The 20,752-nt window shown below is 46.6% G+C and overlaps 1 long non-coding RNA gene across 1 annotated transcript; it reads left to right on the plus strand.

The window, feature by feature from the left end:
• The first annotated feature begins 5,217 nt into the window (after positions 1–5,217).
• On the plus strand, positions 5,218–19,745 carry LOC120372228. The gene is made up of 3 exons (XR_005584803.1): positions 5,218–5,365; positions 6,543–6,658; positions 19,606–19,745. It is a non-coding gene; the product is annotated as an uncharacterized LOC120372228 (long non-coding RNA).
• The last annotated feature ends 1,007 nt before the right edge of the window (positions 19,746–20,752 follow it).

A 20,752-nucleotide genomic window follows, 5' to 3' on the forward strand; every position in this document is an offset into this window, starting at 1 on the left:
CAGGTCTTTGGCGGCACTGAAGGACCCGCCGCCAAAGTGCAGCTGAAGACCCAGAGCGAGCGAAGGACCCGCCGCCGAAGTGCCGCCAAAGACCTGGAGCACCACCAGGTGAGAAAAAATTAAAAAGGCGCCTCTACCCAGGGAAGGGATTTTCACTGGGCGCGGGGCCCTCGTAGGCGCGGGGCCCAATTCGTGGGAATTGGTGGAATAGGCCTAAAGCTGGCCCTGTGTGGCATGGGCAGAGGGAGGGAAGCAGGGAAAGATACTGCAGGGAGAGATCCAGACAGAGAGAATAGCAAGTCAAATCACCGAGACAGGAAGGGAATTTCTCAGCTGAAATTGAGAACAACGACGTGAAGTTTGTAACTGTCTGCACCTGATGTAAATCCGATTGCCTGCGGCTGTCGGAAGTGAAGAGCAGAACACTCCTGATTTCACAGCTTCATGTGACAAACAGGAGGCACAAGCTGCAGGGAGAGGAGGAAAAAAAAGAAGAAAGCAACCCCAAACAAAATCATGCAAACAACCTTGGCCTCAGCAATCTTTGATAGGGAGTGATCCCAGCAAAAGGAGAGAGATGCGGGCGGCATTTCCCAGCCTGAATGCTTTAAAAGCTCTCCCTTTATGTTCTTCAAAGATATTAGGGCTTGTAAACGAGCCCTGCCATTTACCTCTGCGTCTGACATGCTAATGGTTGTATTTTTGAATCATTAAAAATTGAAACGCGTACCACTTTCAACAGCTGCCAAGCCTCTCCCCTGCACCGTTCTCTCCCCTTCCATGCTCCTCCTCTCCTCCATTATCCTTCTCCCATTCTCTCCTCTCTCTCTATTTTCTCTTCTTGCTCTCTTTCTTCTCACAGTCACTCTTTCATTATCACTCTACCTCTCCTTTTTCCTCCCTGTGCCCTGTCTCCATTTCTCCCCCTTTCTTTTTTCCTCCTTTCCTCTCTGTCTCTGTTTCTCATTCCCCATTTCACTCCACTCCCTCCCGCCATGTCTCTCTGCTTCTGCAGTTTACCATAGAATACTGGCCCCCCGCCCCTGCAATCATGTCTCTGCCAGAGTTTCAATTCACAGGGAGCACTCGATAATCTGCTGCTTTAATATTCTCACCTTGCAGTTCTCTTTTATTCAGTGGGACTTGGAGAATTAGAAAATGTATTTATCTAAATACACTGGAGAGTGAGAGAAACAAAGAACCCAACAGTGCTTTTCTAACGAGGAATGACTAATATGACCCAGGAGAGCCTGTCCTCTTTTAAGAACTCAATTTTCCCCAGGATTTGCATCCAAAGATAACTTTGGCAGTGCCAGTGGTGACAATGGCACACCTGCCAGCCTGCAGCTACTGTGGGGATTCTGCTCCCCTCAAGGACTGGCACCAGCTGCAGAGAATGGCAGTGTTTGTTTTACCTGTTTCCTCAGCTGTGACATAACCTCTGAAAGCCAGAGCAACTAATCCAAAGCAGAGAGACACAAGGACATACAGAGATGCCTTTGCTTCTCAGCGAGATCATGAGGGCGCCCCAGTGGCTGGGTGCAGGAGCTGTGTCTCAGTTATTGTCATGCTACTGGCTGGGTCATTGAGGACCCCAAAATGACGCCAATACCAGTCGAATCCCCTGCAACCTCTCATCAGCATGGTGCAGCTTCGAGTAGCATCTACACTGGAAAGGAAATATCTAGTGTTTTCTCCAATGGATGGACATGTGAAGTGCATTCATAGCTCCCAGGTGGCCTCTGGGAGTATCCTGGACTTCCACTAACATGTTGTGGGTCCTGGCAGAGTGCCCAGTGGGGTCAGGAGCTTCAGCCCTAAGAGGGAGAAGGAGCATTGTACCAGCACAGTGTTACCCATGGAAAGGGTTTTAGCTCGATGAAATTGATTAGAAATACAAGTGAAACAGAACCAGAAAAAATGAGCCCAAGTGTGAGCCAGAATCTGTCTTGTGTATAGAGAGGGTGGAGCTCCCTGGTGAGTTTCTAAAGGTTTTGTCTGTTGGAGAACCTTCCTATGCCACAACTACAAGGAGGAAGAATTCAGGCATGTCACCGGGCGGGACTCACCCCTGCAGTGCCTCCTGCTGGTCATCCAGGGAATTAGTATTTCCAGCCTTCAGAGCACCATCTGCAGGCCAGTGTCCCGCTTGCCACTGGGCCCAAGTCCCTCCTGGCCAGGGTGCTGCCCCCTGGCAGTACCCCCAGAGATCTGGGTCTCCCCTCCCCGAGGAACCCCCACCCTCTATCCCCACCTTGCCTCAGACTATGGCTACTGCCAGTCTCGATCTAGCCCCCGTTCACTGGGGCAGACTGCAGTGTAAATGCCACTCATCACTGGCAAGGGGGGTTTGGATCTGCTGCCTCTGCCTACTCTTGGGCTGCCCCTCTGCAAGCCCAGTACCCTTTCTGGCCTTTAACAAGGCCTGCAGCCTCGGGGGGTTTCCAGGCTGGAGTTTCCCCAGCTCCTCTAGCCTTCCCCAAGCCCTGCTCCACTTCAGGTACCCTGTTCAGCTCCTCAGCAAGCTAGAGAGAGACTGTCTGCTCCTGGCCCACTGCCCTCTTATAAGGGCCAGCTGGGCCCTGATTGGGGCGTGGCCACACCTGAGGCTGCTTCCCCAATCAGCCTTTCCCCAGCCACAGCCCTCCCCAGGGCTGCTTTTAACCCCTCCAGGCAGGAGCAGGGTGACCACCCCGCTACAAGGCAGCACTTACCTCTCTCCACAACCTTCATGTGGAGTCAAACAGAGACACAGACAGGGAACAGATATCCCCCCAAAACTGCCATAAGAGAGAACATCCCGCCAATGGAGAGGAGGGGACAGTGCATTGGTGAGCGGTAGCCAGGGCTATGAGGTGGGGCAGCTGTCCATGGTACTCAGAGTCCCAGTTGGGGAAACCCTGAGTGACCCTGTGGGTCACCTTGGCTTCTTTTTCAGGGAGGTGCGTGTATCTACCAATTAGATTGCTACTTGCCAGTCACTGTGCCCATCTGCATAAGAAAGAAGGAAGTGCCCTGGAAAATCAATCAACACACTACAAATGGTTGGGTTCTGTCCTCTGGCTGACACACTGGCCAGCAGGAAGCATTGCTCTCAGGAGCTGTCCCCTTCATTGGGGACTCTGAGCAGGATAGCTTCAGTCTCACATCATTTGAGTCTATAGAGGCAATGGCTAACAACCTTGTACTGCTACAGTGGGCACATGTGGTACATTCAACATGGATTCCAGGTGTGCCCATTCCCAACAGGAGCATATTCAGTGGAACCTTTCTATGATGACCCTGGTAATTCTGTCTTCCTAATGCAGCATGCTCACTCTAGTATGGATTTGCCATGAGTCAGTCACATGATGTGGTCTGTCTGGAAACAGATATTCTTCGTGCAACTGGCCTATGCAGTTATAATTTAACTGTAAACATTTAAAAGGGTCCCTTCCTCAGTAGACCAATAGGAAATGCAGGTTTTCTATGGCCTACTACTTAAAGCAGGGCTCTGGGAGTCAGGACTCTTAAATTCTATTCCCATCTCTGGGAGGGGTGTGAGATTTAGTGATGTGAGAACAAGACTGGTAGTCAGGACTCCTGGGTTCTATTCCCAAGTCTCGGTGTCGGTGTGAACAGGAAAATGATAGGCATGGCTCTTTACATCTATTCCCATTTCAGACAGTGAATGATTCACTGTGTAATGTGGGTAAAATGAGAATAGCCCCAGGCCACACTTTAGAACGCCATGGACACCCTTGCTTCTTGGCATGGGAGCCCCTGGGCCATCCTTGTGGTAGATCAATACCCAACTTTCTATAATCAGCTCTTCTAGGTCTTTGACCACTGGAAGCCCTGGGAGAGATCAGGAGCAGCTCAATGCCAGAGAATCTGATTCTCCTTTTGAATGGGATGGTAACAAAGGAGTCTGTTACCTCTGTAGAGGGCACAGTAGGTGGAATGCGATGATCCAGAATGGGACTGTAGCTAGGAATCCCAGGCTGCGCCCTTTGTTATCTTAATTGCAGGGCTCTTGAGACATTGCAGTGTCAGGGCCTGGAACCAGAAAAGACTGTCACTCAATCCAGAGACAAGGTGGGTGAGGAAATATCTTTTATTGGACCAACTTCTGTTGGTGAGAGACACAAGCTTGTGAGTTTACATTGAAAGCTTGTCTCTCTCTCACTAACTGAAATTAGTCCGATAAAAGAGATTGCCTCACACAACTTGTCTTTCTAATATCCTGGGACCAACATGGCTACAACACTGCATATTAAATCCAGAAACAGGCTGGAGGATCTCCTGCCTGAGAGAAGACGAGGCTTCTACTTCATAATATCCCATGTGAGATCCATACAATTCATCCCCCCCTCCCCATATTCCACCCCTGTGCTACACACAAACACTTATACACAAACAATTTACTCTCACACACGAACCCCTCCTCAGAGAAGACGCACAACTACACATTCCCTCTTGCACCAACACATACCCACATATACCCACAGGCTTTCACTCCCCACTGACACACACACAACACACACGCACTCCTCCCTCCCCTTGCAGGCACGCACAACCCCTCCTCTCCCTCCCACATACACTCTCACCCATGTGCCCCCTCTACAGATACCCATGCACACACGTCTCCTTCCCCTCGCACACATACACACATTCTCACCTGTCGCTGTCACACATGCTCCTCAGCTAGCTAATAAGCTGTGACATGCCAGATATTTAAAGTATGAAAATTGGCCAGTTTTTGAATATTTTAAAGCCTATCACATATATTTTACTGGTCTGTACAAAGCGCTTAACAAGGACGTGGAAACTATCATCCTGAATAATCCCCTTGAGCTGGACTGACCCCCTCCATCTCCACTGCAACATCCTCCCTCCCACAATGCACTCACACATTCCTGAGCTACAGCCCCTGCTTCTCCTGCCATGGCTCCAATGAGGAAGGTACCATTGCACTGTGGGGGAAGTGGTCAGGTGGAAAGAGAGGAGAAGAAGGGTGTGGAATAAAGGGGAGGAACAGGAGAGGAGAGGAAGATGAAAAGGGGTTGGGAGCGAGGAGGAAGGGAAGGGTGAGAGGCTCAGTGCACAGGAGAAAGCTGCCAACATTAACCCTCTCCTAAAGGGCAAGCTCGCATCCAGTGACACATGTTGAAATGTGACATCATAATGGGCCATTGCAGGAGCCTGGAATTGTATTTCAGATCTATAGGTGTCCTTCCAGTTAGAAGGTAGGATCACCACCTTGAAGCAGGGATGGTCCCCAAAGTAAAAGAACAGGTGGCAAACACAGAGGCCAGGGCAATCACAAGAAAGGAATGCCTGGTCCTCAGAATGTCTGTCCTAGGATGTGGGAGCTGCTGTGTAGGTGGGAAAAGCTTCCTTCCTTCTTTTGTCTTTCTGGGGCCTTTGCTCTGTATTCTTGTGTCCACAGGAAAATCAGGGGCTATAATTTAGTGCCAGTGCAACTCTACAGCTGGTAGCATCTGTACAATCTGTCCTGTAGACAGGGATTAGACCAGTGGTTCCCAAACTAGGGGCTCTGCTTGTTCAGGGAAAGCCCCTGGCGGGCTGGGCCGGTTTGTTTACCTGCCGCTTCCGCAGGTTTGGCTGATTGCAGCTCCCAGTGGCTACAGTTCGCCACTCCAGGCCAATGGGGGCTGTGGGAAGCGGCGCAGGCCGAGGGATGTGCTGGCTGCCACTTCCTGAAGCTCCCATTGGCCGAGACCGGCGAACCGCGGCCACTGGGAGCTGCAGTCGGACGAACCTATGGACACGGCAGGTAAACAAACCATCCCGGCCCGCCAGGGGCTTTCCCTGAACAAGCGGAGTCCCTAGTTTGAGAACCACTGGATTAGATAGTGAAAAAATGCCTGAGTCCTGTCTACATCACTGCTTCCAGTGTTGCTACCTCTGGAGCAGCTGCACCGGTGATGGCTCCTAATTTTGCCAGCATAGATGCATCCTTGCTCTTATTCCTGCTAAGCTGCACCTGCCTTAGAGGGAGTGAGATAAAGTGACTGCTCCTCTAGAGAGTGCTGAGTAGGAGGGACTGGGGAGAGGTCACAAGGAGCACTTTCCTTGGTCTTCCATTTGCCACTTTGCCAACAGCTTTGTGTGCTACTTGGGAGCAAAGCCTTTGGGCAGAGGGGCCTTCGGGGCTTTCCCTTCACCTCTTGTGGATCACAGAGCGCACCTGTTGAGAGGGGAGTGAAACGTTTATTCTGCATGGGGATCAACCTAGAATTTCAAGCAAGAAGCCACTGTACAGCTCCTGAAGGGAGCTCTGAGTGAGTGGGGAAGCCCTAGTACTAGAAGGGAAAGAGAAGCAGGTGTGTGTCCTGTTTGCATTTTGCAGCATCAGTTCTCCTTCCTAGTCTTCTGTTTATACAGGGCCCATATTGTGCAAGGCCCCAGCCCCAAAGGGCAGAGAAGACTTTCAGAGGCAGAAAAGGGAGTGGGCTGCTGGGGCAAAGCCAAGAGATGAAGTGGAGAAGCACCAGCCCAGCTCATTCTGCAGGCACAATTCCCTTCTTTTCTTGCAGGCCTCCTCACTGTAGTGCTGCTACACATCATGGGACAGCAGCAGCAGCAGCAGCAACAGGAGTGAGAAAGCCTTCAGCCGCACAACTGACAGCCAGGCCGACTCTGTATCCTCTTGGTAGGAGCTGGCTCCAGGAAGGGGCTTTGTGCGGATCTGACTGGAGCACAGGCTCTTTCTCGTAATTTACATCAATGGTATTTTTTCACCCTAAGTGTTCTGCTTCAACACTGACAAAGGAGGAGGAATTCCATGCATTTCTCTGGCTGTTTAGCAGAGCTGCTGCCCTCCTCTCCCCTGTCAGACACTAATCTCTCCTAATATTTAACAGTCCCAGTAGGCAGCAGGATTTATCCTCTGGCCTTTCTACCTGTCATTCCATCTCTTCTCACTAAGGAGCCCTCTGATTCCTTTCTGAAAAGAGATGCCAGGGCTGATGTGATCTATTGGCTCACGCTGGCAGTTAAAGAACTAGGCCCATTTTTCCCTGTTTCAGCTGTCGGGCATTTATCCAGGGCAGCTCCATACAGCTGCGTAATGCCCCCTTACCTCCAGCACAGGGGATTTGACGGACAGCCATGGATGGTCAGTGTTACTGAGTGGGAAGGTAGCTTGGTTGTCACTGCAAGGGGCTTTGGCTTATGCAGAGCCTCAACCACCACCACAGGCCTGAGCCGGGGAAGATCAGATCCTGATCGGGATCTAAACATCATGGTCAACTCCTGCCTCTGTAATAGGCAGAAACAAAACCCTGGACAGACACCCCTAAACTCTGGATCCAAACTCTCTAGTGTGAGACCATCTCTGTATGACCTGCCAACTTGCCCTGACTTACTGTGTCCCCTTTCATTCCTATCTGTCTCCAGGTCTCTGGAAGATTCCTTCTTTATTCCCCTGCCTCCTATCTCATCCTGCCCCATTTCCCTGTGTCCCAGTCCAGCCCCACTTCCCTCTCCATTTGTGCTTTTAACATCCTTAGGCTTAAATCTCTCTGAGTTTCCAGGTGCCTTGTTCTTCCATGAGTTCATTATATCCTCTCAAAACATAATCATGAAAACATGGCATTGGCTCTAGCAGCAAGCGAGTTACAGTCACTGCAGGGAACAAGACAGGCAAAATTTACAGTTTCCCAACAATACCTGGAGGAGTCACTGCTGAGCAACAGGGAGTGGTTTCTCTGGCTCAGGGGCTGCATATATGGCCTCTTCACTAGGGCATGCACCTATTCCAGGGGTTGAGCACATATTTGTCCTCTCCCCACTGTGGGTTCAGCCTCCACAGCTGGAATGTGGAGTGAGGCACATGAAGAGGTATTCAAATTGTATTATGGTCTGTAAATAAAATGGTGGTTTGTTAGCTGTCTGCTCCTCTGGCCTCAAGTGATTTCTTCCTAAACTGCTGTCAAAAAGAACAAACAAAAAAAAAAGCTGCTTCTTTGCACTGACTGTGAAAGTGAAAAAAAAAATCATGCTACTCTGACAGGGGCCTCCTTTTTTTTTTGATGAGAATACAGTGGCAATTTTTCAAAACCACTGGTAATTGCTGAAAGATATAGGTTCCACAAAAAGAGACCAAAGGAAGATGAAACAGTTGTACAATTTGTAGCCATTAAAAAAAGCAGCAGAACACTGTGTGAATTAAAAAAAAACATGATTACAGAAGGCTGTTGATATTGCTGTCTCCATGACTGACCAGGCATCAGAATGCTGGTGTAAGACCTAAACAAAAGAAAAAGAGGCCTGTGGTCTGGTACTCTAGAGCAGACTAGGAAGTGCCACTGCATGTTTTGTCTGGACACGGTGCAGCTGTCTCGCTGGTCTCTGAGACTGTGTATAAAGAAAAGCTGGCACTATTGATGTTAAGGTGGAGCTCAATGGATTTTTGGAGATGATTTGGGAAGTATGAGGGATCACTGTGACATTTGACATTAAAACCTGGCAGTCACCAAAATATCTCAAGCCAACCGAACCATATGCCATCAGGCCAAAGGTTGAAAGAGACCTGGGCCTGGTGGGTCACCTGGTCACCAATGGAGTCAGTTAGGTGATTTTAAAGTCACTGTCAAAGTGTTCGCAGGCCTGGCTGGGGACAAAAGTTCAGTAAGATTGATCTGAGTCAAGCATATATTACAGATGCGCGCGATGAAAAAAAGTCAGAAGCTATGGACCAGATCTTGTGTGGCTTGTCAGGAGTTCAGTGCTATCTGGATGATCCCTGGTCACTGGAAGAAATGAAGAGGGACTTTAAGAATTTAGAGGCTACCCTACAAAGAAGAGAGTAAGGGAAGAGTACTGCAAAAAGAGACAAGTGTGAATTCTTCAAGCCCTCTGTGAATATTTGGGACACATCGATTCTGCAGACTACTGAACTATTATGGAAAGTTCATCTCACAGTTAGCCACACTGCTAAAACACTTCACGAGCCCTTGGGGGCAGAAACAAGGCCTGAAGTGACTGAAGCCTGTGATGTTGCAACATTATGCCTTCAGGAGAGAAGAGAGACCTTGCTTTTTGCTTCACGCACTCTAGCAAAAGAAACTAGAAATCTTCTACTTTGAACAGGTAGAGAATACCCATCACTGCTACTCAGATAAAAAAGCAACTGCGACTTGACCCAGTATTGTCCAAGTTATGGACCTGGATGGAAAATCATGTCCAAACGGATGGAGTTATCGGTCCATCTGGTTATTCCACCACCACTGAGATCACAGATGTTAGAACAGCTACATTCTAAGGAAGCATGTTCTTGGTGGCAATAGATGCCCATCTAAAATGGCCCAAATCTCTATAATGCAGTCCACTTCTGCAGAGAGTACTATCCAGTTTCAAAATTTTATGAAGGCAAATGGGATACACCACATCACGCAGCACACCATCATCCCCCACCAACCAACGGAGCTGAAAGATTTGTGCAGAGACAATGAAAAACGCTTTGAAATCAGCAAGGGACACAACACAAAAAAAAGCCTTGATATCTCTTTCTTTCCTCAGAACTGTGCAACATCAGCAGCAATATCAAGTCATCAGACAGGCACCCAGGAATTATACTTCCAGAGCTAATGGGTCCCCAGCCACAGTCATCACTCAAACAGGACCTGTTTCCTACACAGTCGACTGCAGAGAGAATACCTGGAGGCGACATGTAGATAGATCAGCTGTTGCCCATGCCAGTCCTCAGGAGGACCCATCTGCAGTTGAGGGTCTGACTTCTCTTCTTCTGGTGAGGCACCGACGAGTCAAATCCCCAGGGTTTAGCCGGAATGGAGGCAGTCTACCCTCCTTCTCTAGTCTAGTGTGTGTTTGTTTGTTTTTATTTAGGGATGTTCTTATTAGGGGGGAAATATGTGTGTATTTGGTTGTCATGGTTTTTGTTGCTATATGGCAACTGTTAGAGTATTATGGTCTGTAAAAAAAATGGTGGTTGTTTTGTTAGCTGTCTCTGGCCTGGCCTCAAGATTTCTCTTCCTAAACTGGCCTAGGATATATATAACAAATGGTGTCTCCCTAGTAGCAGTGTGGAGCACTAACTTGAGGGGACCCCAGCTCCTGCAAATGGAGTCACAGGAGCATGGGCAGTGTGTGAGCCCATGCTGTTCCAAAGCTCCTCCTTCATTACCGGGCAGGTGGTGAAGCAATCCAAGAGCCGGGGATGTCGCAGCTGCACAGTAGCCCTTTATATCATTAACAAGCCCTTTGATTGCCGTTTCCTTAGTCCTGGAGTTAGAAGTCATTAGACTCCAACCTGAACTCTCCTCTTTCCTCCGATCGGGTTACAGCATTGGGTTAGTGGGGGGAAGCTGCTCTTCAGAGGCATTTCTCATGTTGTGAGATGATGAGAAGGGCGGAAACTCTACTCCCCCGCTAATGATTATTACGATTGTCACCTGCAATGCGAGACCTCGGCCCAAGGCTCGATAACCAGAAGCAGGCCTGGCCAGGGACAAGCTTTAATAGGACACCTTTAGCAAATGGCACGGTCGGAAGGCCTGGTGCCGCCTTTGTTTCCTCTAGCGCTGGCTGCTTCCTTTCCACTCCTTTTCTTGCTTTGTTTCGTTCTCTCTCGTCTAAGTAGTGGCAACTTTAGAACTCTGCAGGGCACCATTAAAAGACAGATGATACTGCCAGAGCACAGCTGTCCGAAGCCATGGAAAACGCATTCCATATAATCTTTCTAAAGGGGCATGTGTTTAACATTGACCTGGTTACACAGCCCAGCCTTCACCATATGCGCATACCATTTCACATAGGAACAGCGGGGCCGAACTGGGCAGCTGGAGTGCCGACTCAGCTATCTTACAAATGGACCAGTCGGTGTCTCCTGATGAACTGGGATAATGTAGGGAGAGTGGGGAATGGGAAGTGGAGGGATAGATTAAACTGGCTGGGAATGTCTCAATGTGTTTTAAAGAGCATGGTGCATAATAATAATTAATATCACAAAAACATTCTTGCAGGTGTTAGAATTGCACATTATCTAACGGGAAGGGATCAAATCAGGTTTGGGGAGGTGGAGGCTGAGAAAAAGGGTGGGAGTGGGGTTTGTAAATCTCCCTTCTGAAAAACAGGCTCTTTGAGACTCTGTGAGCACCAAACAGCATCCCAAATGCACGCCCCCGACCCCCGGACATTACTGCTAGAGAGAATGTTCATGGGAAGTTAACACACACTACTTTTACATCCCAGTCGATGTACACTTGAACAGCCCTGTCCTCTGCTGCAGAGGCATTAGGCAAATCAGTCCCCCACACACCTCTGCCTGCTCTCCCCCCACCACACACACACTTATCTTCTGGGCCAGTCTATAGACCCGAATGTTCTGGTCACACATACAAAAAACTGACAGCAAACCTTAGACACAGGTTGGGATAAAATCCCACCTGATTACGTTCTAGGACTAGGTCACAGGTTCTGAGGGTCACAATCCTCAGAGGGTTATGAAGAGGTGTCAGAGCTCATCTTGCCCTTCTCATACAGCTAAGTGGGAGAGGGCACCTGGGTAGTTACTGGCTAGATGGGAACGGGGTTGGAGGGGCTCTGTTTTGGAAAAAGCTGAGAACCACTGTTCTTGGTCACTCTTTCAAAACAATCAACACTAGTGGTGGTGCAAAATACTCATCCTTTCGGGGGGGCACATCACCAGATTATGGCTCATGAAAGAGGCCAACTCTTGAGATTTGGCTAAAGAAAATATAAGGAATGCGAGTGATGGAAGAAATCACAGGCTGAATCAGACCATCATCGCATTTTAGGTTTGAAGGCTGTTGGGCTTTAGCTAATATTCTCTTCACAGCGTACAAGAAACAAGACAAACAACAATGGTCTCAAATTAAAGCTACGCTGTGTAGCACACCCAGATAACTAGATGTCAGTGCCTCATATATATACTGAAACCCAGACTAGCTAAACCTACCCAATCACAGGTGCACTGACAGTAGCTGCAAAAACCATAATTTTAAACATCTACTTATGTATGTGCATATGTACACCAGTGTTGCAATGAACATCTTCATTACAACTGGTCAGTAGTTTTAGGCTGAAAAATTCTGGTGAGCAATTTTCTGTTTTTGATGAGAAAACAAAACAAAACAAAACCCTGAACATTTCTGAAACCCAAAATCAGAATAAAAATCATGTTTCAGGGTTTTTTTATTTTTCATTGTGAAACTAGGAAGTTTCCAAGAAAAAAATTGAGGTGAAAAAATATTTTAATTTATTTTATGATGAAAATACTTATCATCATCTATCTATCTAATGCATCTATGCTGCATGGAGACATGCTTCTCTGCCTTGATGTGTCTGCTCCAGTGAGCTGCATAACAAATGGCATATAGCAGAAGACAAGTGTGTCACTTATAAATTGATAATCTTTCCTTCACCTGCCTCCCTTTTTCTGTATGTGCCTATCCAGCTGGGAACTTCTTTTGTACCTACCTGTCAATAGTTTCTGAAAATACAAATAAACAGATATTAAAAAAGAAATGTTGCCCAAGGAGGTTGTGGCTCAGGGGATTGGTGATTGGCGTCCAAGCCTTTCTCTGGATTCCTGTCCAGCCCAGGTCAGAGTAACACAGCAGCAAACTAAGCAGAGATGTAACACCAGTGATATAAGGGATATTATAAAAACTGGATGTTGAGTGACCTTTGTGGAGTGATGTGGGGAAGGGAGTGTGATGATATGAGGTTCACGCCAGACCAGCAAGGGGTTGTGTCACTGCCTGCCCTGCAACTCTTCAATGCTAGCTGCTGTGGCTCACAGCCCTGACAGAAACAGTCAGCCTACAGGCATGCAGGTCACAGCCTGGCTTCCACTGCCCACTTACTTTTTTGCAGGGTGACCCCAATACTGAATTTCCCCAAAACCATCTGCCCTGCAGTGTCCATCCCTCTTGCTGAATACTGAGAGAAGCTCTTGAGTTTGTTGATCCCTTAAAGAGATCGTTCCCAGCCGCTTATTACCATAACTGCAATTAATAAACTCTGTAGTTCAATCACTGCACTGAACTGGTTTATGGTAAAACAAGTTTTTAGTCAAAAACATGTAGATTTAAGTGATCCCAAGTATAAGGAATAAAGACAGAAAAAGTTACAAGCAGAAATATGCTTCTAAGACTAAAACTTTATTTTAGCAAGTTACAATCTTTGCCTAAGCAGATTTATCACCTAAATGCAGTCCCCAGAGACTTCAACCCCCTTGTCTGAAGGATTCAACAGTCTGTGATTTCAGGAGCTCTGGCCCCTTTAGCCCTTCAAGTGATGGATGCCAAAATGCCTTTTCCTCTCTCCTATATCTCCCCAAACTTCATTGATCCTGCTTCAAGAGGCAGGCAGACTACCAGAGGGTGCCGTCTCTAGCCCTCATCAGGATTGTTAAGCATTCATCTTCCCCACCTTGCTATCCTGCGGGCTTTGTTTACCTTGCATGTAAATGTGCTTTTCTTTGTCTTTGGTCACACCTGGCTTAATTTGCATCAGAGACATATTCAAGCAGGTGGAACCACATTCCTCTGTCTGGAAGAGGCATGGCTTACACACTGCTTCCAAATGCTTTTTAAGAAAAATATTTGCAACACATATCTATAATGTCCTTTGTGGGCTTACTGTACAGATATCATGCAAGAATAGTAATGGTTAATGAGTTATTAGTTTTCTGATGATCTATTGCATGCCACCTTTTGGATATCTATCATGACAATAATGTGCCAGCTGGCACTGGCTTGCTATTAGGCTCACAGGGAGATTCCCCAAATATTGGATCTGACTTAATGCTTCCTGCAAATTAATGAGTGCCTGGTGTCCAGCACCACACAGGATCACACCCATTGTAATTATTTAGGTAGAAAATTTCACATCAGGAGACTCTGTTCTCTCTATAACCATTGTGTTCTTGCTACAGGGTTCTGAATTCTTCTTAGTTGCCAAAGGTTCTTGATTCTTTCTCATTGTTAGTATTAAAATAACACCTAGAGGTGTCAACCAAGGTCAAGGACAATTGTGCTAGATCCTATGCACCCTCCCACCCCAGCATTTATCATCTAAATAGATAAGACAGAGGGGGCAACAGGCACAGAGTGGTGGCATAACATAACAAAGATCGCACACGGCAGGTGAGTGGCCGAGCCAGGATTAGAACCCAGGGCTCCTTCTTTCTTCTTATACTTTCATGCTGGTGAAAAGTGCTGCCTGGACAGCTGTGGAGACTGAAGTCCTGTGTTCATCCATGGACCAGATGTACAGAATGGACAGTGATAAGGCAAGCTTCCCCTATACCCTAGCCAATCTGCTCCAATGCTGACCTAGCATAGCCACCACTTGTGAGAATATTTTCGGCATGGCTCCATGTGTGGAGAAAACAGTCATGGAGAACTGTGTTTGAAATAAGAGTCAATGTTTAAATGTTTCAAAAATAGTGTCAGTAGGGTCTGAGAATAAGGCAAAGCCCAAGACTGTGAGCGGTTCATTGCCAGAAAACCCGAGGACACAAGCGTGGTTTATAGGAAGGAGGTTAATAATCATTACTTTTGTCCCAAAGTTCAGCACTGTAACTGCCGCTCTTCCACGCAGATCAGATTTAAATCCATGTGCAGACAGCTGGCAAGCCACACAAAACAGACTAAATCCTACGCTGATTTAACAGGCTGCGAGGGCCCCTTCTAAAAAGTCATTAGTGAGGCTTTCGGAGCAGGAGGGTGCAAAATTGTGTCAAGGCACTGTGCTTGTTTAAGCAGCCCCAGTGAGAAAGGAAAGGCTCCCAGGAGGCTTTGGGGGAATGTTTTCAGGAAGAGAGACTTATATTCGCTCCCAGCTTTGGTTCCCATTTTCTACCAGCTTTTAACGGCATGAACTAGTGAAGGCTGCAGAACGTTCCCAGTGCTATGTTCCAAAGGGGTGCACAGGCACCAGGTGCTCTGCGGAGAGAGGCTGGCCTTGCTCAGGTCCAGCACAGCTTTGGGAAATAGCATACTTGCTACAAGTATGCCGGCTTGTGGTTGACAGCTGGCCATTTGCATTGCTCTAGAAGCAACTCCACTTGGGGTGACAATGTTATATTCTCTCACGAAGGGTGTCTAGCAGCCACCACTCCTGAGTAACAGGGTAAGCATAGCTTGTTAGGGTAAGCAGCCCCCCATAATGGTCAGGTTAGTTGCAGGATCAGGCATATCATCCCCTCTCCAGTCAGGGACAGACCATCTCAGCATTTCTAGCTGAACTGGATAAAGATCCCCATCCGCTAACTGCGCATGGACCCAAACAGAATTTCAGACAGGAACCCTAAAGACTGTATGGTTCCTTAAAGCCAACTAAAACTCTCCAAAGGTCTTGGGTCCGCAAAATTGAACCAGAAACTTCATGTGAGACTTCTGGAATGTCTTGGAACCAGCTGGGCAGGGAACACATGTAGCGTGTTGCCACTTCCAAGCCCAGCCAGTATCAAACAACACAGAGAGAGCTGAAAACATTTTTTTAAAAGCTCTTAATCCCACTTTTATCATCTCCAGAATAGGCTGGAGGTCTGGTGTGAACCTGGGTTTGTGGGCAAAGGTTTGGATGAGTTATTTCATCCAGACCAGTTTGGCCTTCCCTAATAATAAGCTCCATGTCCTGGGCATTGGGATCTCTCTGAAACCCCTCCTTGATATGGTGGCTTCTACTTCCATTTAAAAATAATCGTGTGACAGGATAGGTCTTTGTGTTTGGTGATGCCCCCGGGAACAGAGGAAAACAGAACTGGGGTTGCTCGTTCAGTGGCTATAACTGAGTCAGGAGTTTGGGGTTCCATTCTTGGCTGTGTGTGAGACCTTTGGTAAGTCACAGCCCTCTCCGTGCCTCAGTTTCCCCTCTGTATAATGGGGATATAAATAGTTACGTCACAGGAAGGCCAGTGAGCCTGATTAAAGTGCTTTGAGACCATTGGGTGAAAGGCACTAGGGAAGTATTATTATAGCACAGCGCAATAGGCCCCCAGGGTTTTGGTGAACTAAATATGAAAGGATTATTTACTGGGATTAGCAATAGGTCATAGATATAAATTTGTATATGGAAGTTTATTACGCAGCTATGAAACCTCACTGGGTTTGTAATAATTACGTAGAATTTATTTTGTATGCAATAACTATCCAATTAACTATAAGTTACATCTTCAGTAGACATATCCTGGATACTGCAGCCTCCTTTCTCTGAAGCAGCCCTTCTCCGTATACACGACTCCTCCTTAACTCCGAGGGTGGGTTACTCGCCAGGCTGGTATCATAAAGTAGGTGTATTTCTGACATAAAGTACACAGGGCCTGGGCAATCTCAAAGTTCCTCTGCTACCCAAGACAAGAAGTCTGACTGTGCCAGTTAGTACAAGAAAGAGCTCGGAATGGCTGCTATTGGCCCTCCTGGGGCAAAATAGATATTAACTCACTGTAATGCAGATAAATCCCAGAGCCCTTTGCCTAGCCTCAGTTGAAGCTAATGACTTATTATCACAGTCCTCACACAAGTCATGTTAATATTACTCCAAGCCTTTTTCACCTCTCTTGGCTGAGATCTTCCTTTTCCTCCCTGTTTCTGAGCTCCCCGTTTGCTTCCTGTGACAGATAGGCAGGCAGCCTCCTTGCTTCTCCCCAACCTGCACCAAGGGCAGCTTTGTGATGGATGTGATTAATATTTGCTCGGAAAGTAGCAGATTCCCTCTGTGACCATTTTGAACCTGTGATCATTAACATGTCTCCTTGTGGATAGCATTTGTACTTGTCATGTCGCAGTTGGGTCTGCAGAGGGGAAAGGAAGATGTTCTGATTCCTGGTGGGAAACCCTGATAACCAGACTGAACCTCCTGAGCTTCTGCGATTCACCCACCTTTGGGGAAAAGTCTGTAATTTGAATTGATTTCACAAGGGGGTCCCCAAGCAGCGGGAAGGGATGAATGTAGGTTACTGCTATGTTACTTGCAGATGGATCAGATGAGGGGATTTGTAATAGCTTCTTTTCTTTCTCTTTTTTTGTGCCCCCTCTCCATCCTCCCTTCCTTCTATCTCTCTTTCTCTCCATTTTTTGAAGGTTTGTAATTTCTTTTCAGTTTTATTTCTCATTAAAAAATAAATACCATTGCTATAATTTACAGTGAGTTTAATTAGAAATGAGTTACGTGTCCTAAGCATTAAGATCTAATTGCTCATTCCTAAAACAATTTTCTCATCTGAAGTGTCCCCAGTTAATGATCATTCATTAAATAGGATTTGAGTTTCTTAAGTGGAGTTATAAGGGCTGCAGATTTCTTTAATAGCTGTGCCAAGGCAAGGCCAGTGCTAAGGGGATGGATTCCTCCCCCACCCCCCAGGAACCCCAGCTATATTAATGAGCTGTCTGCATGGGCACTGGTGAGCAGGATGGGGGAGAGATCCATCAAGTGCATAGGGCAGTGCACTGTTCTAAGCTTTTCCAATCAAACCATTGGCTCTTTGGCTAAGCTGATGTGGGGAATCTCCCCTAATTCCCTGCAATGCTTCTTTCTTGTAAGTGATACAAGAGACTAGCAGGGGTGCTAACCATTAAACCTTCACTTTATTAATAATTCACAGCAGGACTTGCCTTCCCACTTGCATATAAGGCACTGATAGGTTATTGTGCTTACCCAGGGCTCCTAATCAAAATCTGGAGTGGATTCTGTGGGTCACTGGACTGAAGTCACACATACTCTGGGCGGACTCCAGTTTACTGGACTGGAGTCAATATATTACACACTTACCACCTTTTTGTAGAGATTACACCCACCTCCTTTGTTTCTGAAAGGAGGGCTGTTTCCTGCTTTCCTTTGAAATCAACCTACATTTCCCCCTACGTGGAACTGAAACTGGTTTTACAAAATCTCACCAATATTGTGGGAGAGAATCAGACTAGAGTTAGAGCTGGAAAAGACATTATCTCGTGCTGTCCATGCATTGGCCAGTTCAAGCTTATCCCCTTCAGTGCTTTGTCCACTAGTCTAGTTTGTACTGTCACAAGCAATGGGGATTCCACAGCTCCTTCTAGGAGATGGTTCTTTGATGAATTTGGGCAAAGAGAAGCAGTGCTTTTTTGTGATGTTGCAGAATGGCTTGCCCTAAAACCTTCGAGTGCTGCATGCAGAGAGCAAACTATTTGCATAAATCTCTGTAATACATTAGCATTTTGCCCCATAGTCCCTATATTTTTGGCAAGGTCTCATTTAAGGGCTATCTATCTCTCTACTGTATAATCTGACCATCCATTTGCAAAGCAACCCTATTCTAGATAAACCTGAAATGAGAAAAATTTCCCCACATTACCAGCCTCAGGGCACCACATATATTCTTTACAGAGTACTGATATATTAATAATGAGTATAGGGGAGGATCAAGAGAAATAACAAGTGCTTTTTATTAAGAGCTAAATTGCACTATGCAAGCAGGAGAGCTGGAATCTTCTCAACATTGGAGACACCAGTCCAGACTGGTTTTCACAGAACTCTACTTATGGCTTCCACAGCATATTGAGTGACACCACATTCCACCAATGAAAGACCAGACAGGATTACATCTTCAAGCCACACGTGGCTGAACATAACCTGAGGGCAGGAGGACACTGTTACCTAGCAACTATTAAGAAATGCTCAGCACTTTCTTGAGTGTCAAATATCAGTACATCATATCACAAATCCCTTCCGGAGCAAGTGCAGAATAGGGAAGAGGAGAATTTGAAAAGAGAGAACGAGAGAGTCATATAGAGGTGAGACAGCCCCTGCTTAACCTTGACTCCATTAGCAAACAGTCAGGGCCATGTGAACAATGTTCTTTAATGCACCAATGTTCAATCAACAATTCTTGTTTTTTTTTGTTTTTTTTTAAAAGAATGTTAAAAGGAATCAGCAAACCAGAGCACTGGAGATTTCGGATTGCATTTCAAGGGGTTTGCAGCTTCCTGTGGTTGTCAGTATATTGCTTTCATGAAGATAGATAGATAGATAGATGAAATAAAAAAGTCCCCAGTTCCAGGGAAAGGAAATTATTTCCTCCTCAAGTAATTATGGGTAATGTTATGCAAATAGTACCCAGGCCAGCTTTGCAGCCTTGTAAGAAACAGCTAACGAGCTTCACAAATCTCTAGGCAGAGGAGAACAAGATACTTCTCTATGTAATGAGATGGCCTTTGGAGCTCTTTGAATCATGTCACCCATGGTTGATTCATCACTCTCACTAAGTTTGCAGGGTCTATTCAGATGCCTATCTGGATCCCTTTGTTCTGTCTTGGTAGTAGTTTTGAGAACAGTATTAGACCTTAGATAGAATAGAATAACATTCTCAGAGGTGGTGGGGTTGGTGCTACCACTTCCAAGAGAAATCAGGAGGTAACAGCAAAGCACCTCATTCAGTCCACTGTCCCCCAAAATAAAGCCAACTGGTCTTTTCATGCCTGAGGAACTGTTAGCTGTTATAGTCTAGGCCAAGGTTTGGGTTTGAGTTCTGGGTGAAGCATCCAGGATTCAATTCTGAGGTTAAGAAGAAGATTTGGTTCAGCTTTTATTTTATTGGTTCACCCTCCCATGGCTGCCTATTATGTTTTGCAGCGTGACCCTGCATGTTCACGTCCTGGATGTTACCTTAACTGCCTGAGATCACCAGCTTCACAAGAACTCAACTGTATTTCATTCCTTTTCTTTTGCCGGGATTTTGCGGTAGCAGATAAATAAACTGACATCAATCATCAGCGTATGGCAGTGAGCTCACCTTACAGGACTCATGTCCTCTCAAAATACACAAGTTTAATTTCCATTTAGCTTCCTCTAAATGTTAATGTCTACTTTCTGCATAACTATTTTAGCGTTTGGGGAGGAACGGTGAAGAAACAGGTGACAGGATATGCCATGGGAGTTTCCTGCAGGCCGCAGTGCATGCAAATCCAAGTTTATTTCTCTGCTAACAGCAGATACCTGAGCTGGGACTAGAGCCCAGAGACTTCCGAGAACAGCAGCCACTTTCTGGATTCCCGCTGATTTGGAGGAGAGGTGACACTCACTGGAGTGGGCTGGAAAAGACTGAATCACCCGGCAGTCTGCAACGTTTTGGCTCAAGCTCAGCCAGGCCTGCAGAGCCAGAATGTTCTGGAGTTAGCTGAGCAGGCCTGGTATTCCACTATTGCGGGGTCACAGCTAACCATTGTCAGGGGCGGGCTCAGCATGGGCTGAGTGCAAATTAAAGAAGTAGTTTGCATTCCAAACTGTTGGAAGGTTTTTGTGTTTACTCACTGTGCCATTGGTTAGCCTTTATTGAAGCAATGGGATGCACAGATCTAGAGATTCAGAGTCCAGAAGGGACCACTGTGATTATCCAGTCTGACCACCTGTGTAACATATTAATGCAGCCCCGGTATAATGTCACTGACTTTGGCCTGATTGCTAGAACAACCAATATTTACCCCATAAGTACCCAACAAGCATAAAATGAGCATTTTCACAGTTGTTCGTGAATTTGGCCTCGAAGAATGATTCGCCATTTCCCCTGGCAAACCCAGCTTTTCAGGGTAAAACCAATGAAATTCTTGGACAAAAGTGAAAAAACCTCTGAATTTGCAGCAGGTAGAAAATTCATACTTCTTGCATAAGATTCCCACTTCCCCAAATCATGTTCTGCTTGTGTGACAAACCCAACATGAAGGTGAAAACACTGGTTTGCTTTTTATCAGTGCCAAGAACTTTCATGGGGGCAGGCGTCTTT

The sequence above is a fragment of the Mauremys reevesii genome, linkage group 9 (genome assembly GCF_016161935.1).
Source record: "Mauremys reevesii isolate NIE-2019 linkage group 9, ASM1616193v1, whole genome shotgun sequence".
NCBI classification, from domain to species: Eukaryota; Metazoa; Chordata; order Testudines; family Geoemydidae; genus Mauremys; species Mauremys reevesii.